The following is a 9,475-nucleotide window of genomic DNA, read 5'->3' as shown; positions in this document are numbered from 1 at the left end:
GATGTCACTTCTTCAGGTGAATGGATTAACCTGTTGTCTATGCATGCTACCTCACGATACTGTAAGAGATATTCCTCACGATGAAGGTTGTTGCTGCCATTCTGTTTACATGGAAGGAGCTTGGGCTGGTGTAAGAGAAGTAAAGGGCTTATGGGTCTCATTAGAAGAATCAGTTAACAAGGCATAATTTAATAAATAATAGACTCTAGTTACATGTTATATCGCTATAACAGACAGTTATGGAAACTTTGGTTCAGAAGCTTTGAGGGGAACCAGATGATAGGTCACGTTCCTTTGAGATTCTAAGCTGTTCTCTCCAAAAGTCCATGTGACACTATCAGAGAATCATGGTGTTTACAGCACTTATTATAGCTGAGATTGAAGGGTGTGCTTATCCTCTTGGTCCTACCCCTCATATGGTCATGACAAATTTTCAATTTGAAAGGTAGGTAATATTCATAGATTATCATAATTGTACAAGAATTAGACTGTATCTCTTTCAGTATTAGAAACAATTCACTAGATTTCTTTGGTAAACAAAGAATAACTTCTTTATTACAAAAAATAAACTGAAACGAGCATATTTTGATTGTTGGAAAAAAACAGGTTCAGACTATATCAGGATGGATGCTGGTTAAATCCTAACATCCCAAGATTAACATGAGGCAAATATAGGTTAAAAAGCAAACAGGTTGAAGTGCCACAGAAAAATAATCAAACAGCAATTGTGATCAAGATGGATCCCATGGTTTTCTGAGCATTCCTCCGAGTCATTAGTGACACTGTGGGTCAGTAAATCTCAATGAAACTTTGTGAAGGATGATGACTCTCTACTTTTGATGATCTGAATTCGACCCGCCCTGAAAAACCACTCTGTCATGAACTGCAAGGAGTCATTTTAAAAGTGAGAGGAGAGGGATTTAAAAAAGACACAAGCGGCAATTTTTTTACACAAAGGGTGGTTTGCATGTTGAATGAACTTTCAGAGAATGTTGTGGACACAGGTACAGACACAAAATTTAAAAGACAGTTAGATCAGCATATGAATAGGAAAGGTTTGGAGGGAAATGGGCTAGGAGCAGGTCAGTGGGACTAGTTTACTTTAGGATTATGTTCGGCATGGGCTGGTTGGATGGTACGGTCTGTTTCCATGCTGCGTGATTCTAATGACTGCTCATCTTCTGACAGTTCACCTTTCTTTCTTGAGACGACAACCCCTAGATTCTGGAAACTTCAGACCATCACATAACTCCAGCTTTTACATGAACAGCTAGTTTTACCAAGTCAGTGCACCCCTTTGATTTTTTTTACTCCTGGGCCCTATCTTGTTCGTTCGTACAAAACAAAATCCATGGATTTCATTCACCCTAACTCACTGTTGCACTGAATTATTAGTGGCACACAGTTCTGCCTGAGACCTCACAGTCCCCCAGACTTTTCCATAAGCCCTGATTTCAACACCTAGCTGGACCCAACTGACTTTTCAAATTTCTTCCTGAGCTCTGATGGTACTGAGCCAGGGTACTTTACTTTCCTCCCCAGATAAAGCTTCTTTCTGCCTTTGTCTGCCTCGAACGTCAACTAACTGGCAGCCAGAACAACACTTCAGTGGTCCCTTTGTGACTTCTAGAAAACTTATAACAAGACCCACCACTAATGCGAGACAGAATTGACCAGAGCAACCAGTTTTGGGGGTCAAATGTAGTAACCCCTTGGAACTATTTAATCCCTGAATCCAATAACGTTTTGTGGATTTCTGGCTCCTACTGCGCAAAGTTCACAGAAGTAAAGGAATTGATCGCATACTGCTGAATATTAATTATTTCAGACATTTTCAAATGCATATGCAATATAATCAAGGCCCTGTTTGCATCTCAGGCGCATGCCCATGTTTTAGCCAACACTTATCCCTCCAAGAACAACATAAAGCTAGAAACACTGAGGCAAGTCACTAAGACTGTCTCTTCAGGAACGTGCAGCTTCCATTGTCTAATGAAAAAGACAAGTAGATATGTAAAAACTTCTTCACCTCCAAGATTAATCTCTCAATCATACACCATCCTGACTGGGAGACATACAGCCATTTCCTTATTAGCGTTGGATTCAAGTCCTGGGACAATCCTACTTCACAGCTTACTGTATGGATGTCTTTGGTTCAACTAATCAATTGACTAGTTTTTTTTAAAATTATGGTTATGGGAAATGAATAAGAAATGCTGGCTGTGCCAGCGATGACCCAAATGATTTATTTAAGAAATGATTAATTGATGGACCTTGCTGTGTGGAACTTGCCAGTTGCATTTGCCTATGAAAGCACAATGTTGAATCTTCAGACCGAATTGATTTGTCTGTGAAACATTATGATACAGGCTGAAGGTGTGAAAGGCTGTACGTGAATGCAAATTCTTTCTTCGCTCAGTTCATATACATACTCTCCTCAATATCCATCTGAGGATTTATACAACAGTAAGATATTTTCTTTGATTCCCAGTTTGTGGAATTCTTGTGTGTGGGATGATTTTAACAATGCTCTGAAGCACTTCAGCAACACATAGTCACAAGTAATTTCACTATGTCTGTCAAATGACATTTTTAATAAGATTTTTTTTCTTGCACTCAGTAGGACATTTCATAAGAATACCAATTTAAAGGGAAAATCAATATTTAGATTGTGTAAATTGAATTTCAGTGCCCCAGTATACTGTCAGGTATGTAGACAACCCCAGAGATTGGTGGATCATACTATACAGCATATTCTTTTGGTTACATGCAAAAAGCAAGGCACTGATTATACCCAACACTCCCTGTGCTTGTAAAACTCACAACACAGAGTTCACCAGTAATGTGATTGTGTAACTCAACAAGATTTTCTGGTTGCAGTGTGGTACACGAGTGTGTACTGGAAGCTACATACATTAATATAAATGGCCCTGTTCTTTGCACTGTACCTGTTTCTCCTCAATAAAATAGATCATGGTTGTTCATTGTTCATCTTTAAGGGCAATGCTCTGACTTTTAAGAGTCAACTTGTTTGATTTAAAATGTGAACTCTGGAAGTTAATTGCCGATCATCATCACCTGATGCTTTTTCTGTGGCAACACATTTACCCAAAGATGTCCATATACTAACCATTCCTCTCAAGCAGAATAAACATTTCACATTCCCCCTAAACTGGTATGCTTCTGAATTGCATTAACTAGTGCAACACAAAGGCTGCAACAGAGACACCCAAAGAATATGCTGACAAATGACTATATTATGCCAACTTATGTCAACCAGACTTGATATTCAAATTTTGGCCAATTTTCCCCACAGTGGATTTTTTTCCTTTTCCCTATGCACCTAAAGGCATGAAAACCTTTCAGAGTTACATTCCACAGTTGGCATGTGCCTCTGACACCTTGCTTAAACACTACTACTCATAATATGCTATGTAGCAATATTGCCTCCTGCATTTATGGAAGGTTTTGGTCAGAAACCTGTGTACAGGTTCTTGTTTTCTTGGCAAAGGAAGGATGTACATGTTTTGGAGTTACTGGTAGGGAGGGTACAAAGTTCACTCTCAGCAAATTGACTTCGGGTGAGAAGAATTTGAATAAGATGTAGACTAAGACATTGGTTTTCAGCTGAGCTATTAGACATAAAGCTCTCTTGCGTTTATTGTGCACAAGTTGCCTGCAATGTTTTCATCATTACAATAATGACTATACCAAAAAATTGGCTGTAACAATATTTGAAGTGACCTGAGGTCATGAAAAGTGCTTTTTGTTTATCCTTTGTAGGATTTGGCTGCAATACTAGCAATGAACCTAATCTGATTGGTTGTAAAATAATATCATTCTGTGAAGATCTAACCATTCTTCATTTACCATGCTATCCTGGTTTACCAAGTTAGCTTTATTATCATGCGTCCAAGTTCAAGGATATTTCATTATATTTTCAATCACTCAGAGTGTCTTCCCTCAACTTTCAACAGCATTGACAAGATTTCCAGACACAATTGCATTGGATCCTGAGCAGGAAAGTTTGTTTTGGACTGAATATCATTGGCCTCAGATGAAAAAAGCCCAAGAAATTGAGAGAAAGCCTGAACTTCGGAATACGTGATATGTAAAAAAAAGACTTTTTCAAGACAGTGATACTTCTCTTTAAAATGGGTGTTTTTTTTTACTATGTTGTCATTAGCAGCAGTTGTTGACCAAACCTAATTGCCCTGGGCAAGGTGACAGTTAGTTGTCTTCTTGAAATGCTGCTGTTGGGATCACCAGAGGGCTTTTTGGTGAGAAATTTGAGGATTCCAGTGGCAGTGGAGGCAATAAAATTTAAACTCAGGGGGTGGCATTTGGCTTGGAGAATAACTTGCAAATGCTGTGATTTCTGCCCAGCTGGTGCCTTTGTTCGAATAGATGGTAGAAAACACTTTTGGATGCAAGTGGGTATGTTACTACCATGCATTTTGTAGATGGTGCACTTTGGAACCACTGGTGAAGAGGAAGTAAGCCTGGAAGGTGGTGCATATGATGCCAACCAAACAGAATGCTCTGTCCTAGATAACAAAGTGTGAAGCTGGATGAACACATCAGGCCAAGCAGCATCTCAGGAGCACAAAAGCTGATGTTTTGGGCCTAGACCCTTCATCAGAGAGGGGGATGGGGAAAGGGTTCTGGAATAAATAGGGAGAGAAGGGGAGGCAGACCGAAGATGGAGAGAAAAGAAGATAGGTGAAGAGGAGAGTATAGGTGGGGAGGTAGGGAAGGGATAGGTCAGCTAGAAACTGATAAAGACAGTATATTTCCTTACCTAAAGGGCATGAATGTACTAGAGATAATAGGAACTGCTGTAGAATCTGTGATAACAAGGTGTAGAGCTGGATGAACACAGCAGGCCAAGCAGCATCAGAGGAGCAGAAAGGCTGACGTTTGTACTAGAATGTACCAGAATTGGACTAGAATGTACTAGAAGTGTTTTTATGACAGCCTACAATGTCTTCCTGATGATGATTAGAGAAGATTTTGACTCCATTAATTGAATACACTGAATGGATGATTTATTGAATGAGAGAGCGAATGATTTATCGTCATAGATATCTTGAAGATATGGTGAAAGTGTTTTGTTACCACAGTCTGGTGCCATTTTGAATTACAATAATGGTAAAAAAGAATTGATTAAATAAGAGTTAATCTTCCGTTAAAGTTGAGTTCTCAAGCACAGCTTCGGGGCCTCTCCAATGTCTATCCAAGATGGGCTCCAAAGAGTCCCATTCCAGAAATAGCGATGGCAATGCCGATACCCCAGGAAGCCCTGGCTCTGCTGCTGCTGTTGCCTTAGCACCATCACCAAGAGTCAAGGCTACAGGCCCACCACAGCCAGGAACCCTCGCTCGGGCACCACTGCCAGCTAGAGTCCTGATCCACACCGCTTACGCTGCAGCCCTGCCAATGCTGCTCCAGCCCAGAAGGCAAAGAAGAAAGCAAAAGGTAGAAAGTGCTTGGAGAAAATAATGCTGCTGCACTAGAGTGGATGAACTCCAATGAGCCAGAACACTACCTGCTCTGCCGGTGCCAAATTCCACCAGCTGTCCTGGTGAGATTTGAATCCATGTTCCCACAGCATGTGCCTGGGCCTGGATTACCGGTCCTGTGGCATCATCACAATGTTGCTGCCGCCCCTGAAATAATTCAAAGCTAACCAAAGGATCCTGTAATATTAACCATCATCTCTCCAAGACTCAATCAGAACAATACAGTCCAGTTTTCAGCATCAAAATATTTTGCTTGATTCTTTAGTGTTATGTAACAGTTAATAAATCCTATATGGAACTTAGGAAAAACTTAGTTCGATCCAGTGATTGGGAAAAATGAAATTGCTACAGCATGGATTAGTTGAGGCATATAGGGGCACAGAGCATGGAAACAGACCCTTCAGTCAAACTCGTCATGCCGACCAAGTTTCCTAAACTGAACTAGTTCCATTTACTTGCATTTGGTCCATTTACCTCTCCGAATGCCTTTTAAATGTTGTAATTGTACTTGCCTCTCATGTTTCCTTTGGCTGCTTGTTCCTTATTCGCACCACCCTCTGTGTGAAAAAGTTCCCCGCAGCTCTTTCCTCTCTCAATTTAAACCTTTGACCTCTAGCTTTGGATTCCCCTGCTCTACCCTGTGGAAAAGACCTTTGCTATTCACCTTATTGAAACCCCTCCTGATCTTATAAGCTTCTATAAGGTTCCGCCTCAGCCTGCTACGCTCCAGGGAAAAATGTCCCAGTCTATCCAGCCTCTCCTTGTAGCTCAATCCCTCCAGTCTCAGTATCAAAAGCTTAACACTCCTCATACATCTAATCATGAACAGTGTTGGGCAGTCAAACAAATCATTGGAGAACGGAGTCCAGTACAACAGTACAAAAGACAAGGATAAAGCATTTGCCACCATCTACTGCTAGAAATGCCAAGAGGATGGCCCATTTTGCCTCCTCCTGGGGTCCCAGCATCACAGATGCCAGTCTTCAGACCATTTGATTCATTTAATATCATGTAAAGAAATGGGTGAAGGCACTGGACACTTGAAAGGCAATGGGCCTTGAGAGTATCCTGGTTTTAGCGCTGGAGATTAGCGCTCCTGAACTAGATGCACACACAGCCAAACTTTTTCAATACTTTATCACCACTGGTACTACCTGGTAACATGGAAAATTGCCTAGTGTTTCACAAAACTTTGAGACATATTAAACTCAACTACTTACTTTCCCTTCAGAATGTTCTTAAACATCAGCAATGTGATGGACGGTGTTGTTGACAGTGCTGTCAAACAACATTGACTAACCAATAATCTGCTCACTGATACTCAATCTGGGTTCTGCCGAGAATACTCAACTCATTATAGCCTTCGTCTAAGCATGGGCAAAAATGGTGAATTCTAAAAATGAGGCGAGAGTGACTGCCCTTGAATGAGTGTGATGTAAAAGAGTCCAAGCTAAAATGACGTCAGCGGGAATCAGAGAAAAGCAGTGTATTGTTTGGAGATGTGCCCAACACAAAGGAAGATGATAAGATAATAAAATGTGGGGCTGGATGAACACAGCAGGCCAAGCAGCATCTCAGGAGCACAAAAGCTGACGTTTCAGGCCTAGACCCTTCATCAGAGAGGGGGATGGGGGGAGGGGACTGGAATAAATAGGGAGAGAGGGGGAGGCGGACCGAAGATGGAGAGTAAAGAAGATAGGTGGAGAGGGTGTAGGTGGGGAGGTAGGGAGGGGATAGGTCAGTCCAGGGAAGTCCTCTTTAAGGACCGCAACTTTCCCCCCACGGTGATTGAGAATGCCCTTGACCGCGTCTCCCGCATCTCCCGCGACACATCCCTCACACCCCGCCCCCGCCACAACCGCCCCAAGAGGATCCCCCTCGTTCTCACACACCACCCTACCAACCTCCGGATACAACGCATCATCCTCCGACACTTCTGCCATTTACAATCCGACCCCACCACCCAAGACATTTTTCCATCCCCTCCCCTGTCTGCTTTCCGGAGAGACCACTCTCTCCGTGACTCCCTTGTTCGCTCCACACTGCCCTCCAACCCCACCATACCCGGCACCTTCCCCTGCAACCGCAGGAAATGCTACACTTGTCCCCACACCTCCTCCCTCACCCCCATCCCAGGCCCCAAGATGACATTCCACATTAAGCAGAGGTTCACCTGCACATCTGCCAATGTGGTATACTGCATCCACGGTACCCGGTGCGGCTTCCTCTACATTGGGGAAACCAAGCGGAGGCTTGGGGACCGCTTTGCAGAACACCTCCGCTCAGTTCGTAACAAACAACATCACCTCCCAGTCGCAAACCATTTCCACTCCCCCTCCCATTCTCTTGATGACATGTCCATCATGGGCCTCCTGCACTGCCACAATGATGCCACCCGAAGGTTGCAGGAACAGCAACTTATATTCCGCCTGGGAACCCTGCAGCCATATGGTATCAATGTGGACTTCACCAGTTTCAAAATCTCCCCTTCCCCTACCGCATCCCTAAACCAGCCCAGTTCATCCCCTCCCCCCACTGCACCACACAACCAGCCCAGCTCTTCCCCCCCACCCACTGCATCCCAAAACCAGTCCAACCTGTCTCTGCCTCCCTAATCGGTTCTTCCTCTCACCCATCCCTTCCTCCCACCCCAAGCCGCACCCCCAGCTACCTACTAACCTCATCCCACCTCCTTGACCTGTCCGTCTTCCCTGGACTGACCTATCCCCTCCCTACCTCCCCACCTACACCCTCTCCACCTATCTTCTTTACTCTCCATCTTCGGTCCGCCTCCCCCTCTCTCCCTATTTATTCCAGTTCCCTCCCCCCATCCCCCTCTCTGATGAAGGGTCTAGGCCCGAAACGTCAGCTTTTGTGCTCCTGAGATGCTGCTTGGCCTGCTGTGTTCATCCAGCCCCACATTTTATTATCTTGGAATCTCCAGCATCTGCAGTCCCCATTATCTCTGATACAAAGGAAGATGATTGTGTTTGTTGGAGGCCAATTGTCCCAGTCACAGACATCACTGCAAGGGTTATTCTGGATTGCTTTAGGCTCAAATATCTTCAGCTGTATCAAACTCAGGGATTTTCCCTGAGAAAGTGTACAGTGTTCAGGACCACTCTAAATACCTCACACAGCACTCCTGGATTATACTTAACAATATGGCAGCTCCCAGGCAATGAAAAGAAATTTGAAAAAGAATGTCAAAAATTCAAAGGCTCTTAAATGTATATTTTTAAAAAATTATTGAGCAGAATATGGGCATGTCGTGCTTGACATGTAAAAAGAAGAAAGTTGTCTTCAAAGAATACAATGTCAAGTGACAGAAGATAAGCTAATAAGTTAGTCCTCTGGCTTGAAGCTTGTTCATAGAAAAAGTTCATGTTCTGTTGTTTTGTTAAGAGCAGGTTAAATTTCCAACACCTTATCTTTCATAATTTGCTCTCTGGTGTGTAAGAGAAAAATAACATTGAAATGTATCTTGGATACCCCTGTGGTCAAGGGCAGAACATGAATGGAAGTATCACGTCCTAACATTTCCCATCAAGGCACACAACTGAACTGGTATTGTATCACCATTTACTTACTGGACACTCATTCAATTACTGAAACTGCCTTCCTAATAACAATGGGTCAGGGGTTCAAACAGCAATAACCTGCTCACCAGAGTGGATCTTCCTTGGCTCCTGACCTCTTTATATGAAATATATGAATAATGATGGCAAGGCAAAGGATTTCTGACCCATCTGTTGCACTGCTCACTCCACTCAAAATCAATTGATCGAAAGAGGCAAAATCCACGTGGAAATTTAGGATTGTTCTGGAGCGGGGGTGCAAAATGTAGGGATGAAAACTTATCTTGCAGATGGCCCTGGTGCTGAATTCCCTGGAATATGTGCCACGTTCCTGGGCTAATGCTAACACTAAGCAGATCAGAATGGCACATGAAG

The 9,475-nt window shown here is 43.0% G+C and overlaps 1 long non-coding RNA gene across 1 annotated transcript in view; it reads left to right on the top strand.

Annotated features, from left to right (window-relative positions):
* The first annotated feature begins 339 nt into the window (after positions 1–339).
* The window catches only part of LOC125456029 (uncharacterized), a 57,254-nt gene continuing 48,118 nt past the window's right edge, over positions 340–9,475 (top strand). The window contains exon 1 of the long non-coding RNA XR_007248371.1: positions 340–445. This is a non-coding gene — a long non-coding RNA (uncharacterized LOC125456029). The remainder of the gene's footprint in view (positions 446–9,475) is intronic.

The sequence above is a fragment of the Stegostoma tigrinum genome, chromosome 8 (genome assembly GCF_030684315.1).
Source record: "Stegostoma tigrinum isolate sSteTig4 chromosome 8, sSteTig4.hap1, whole genome shotgun sequence".
NCBI lineage: Eukaryota > Metazoa > Chordata > Chondrichthyes > Orectolobiformes > Stegostomatidae > Stegostoma > Stegostoma tigrinum.
Note: the sequence above shows the minus strand (reverse complement) of the source record. Positions and strands in the feature narration are given on the sequence as shown.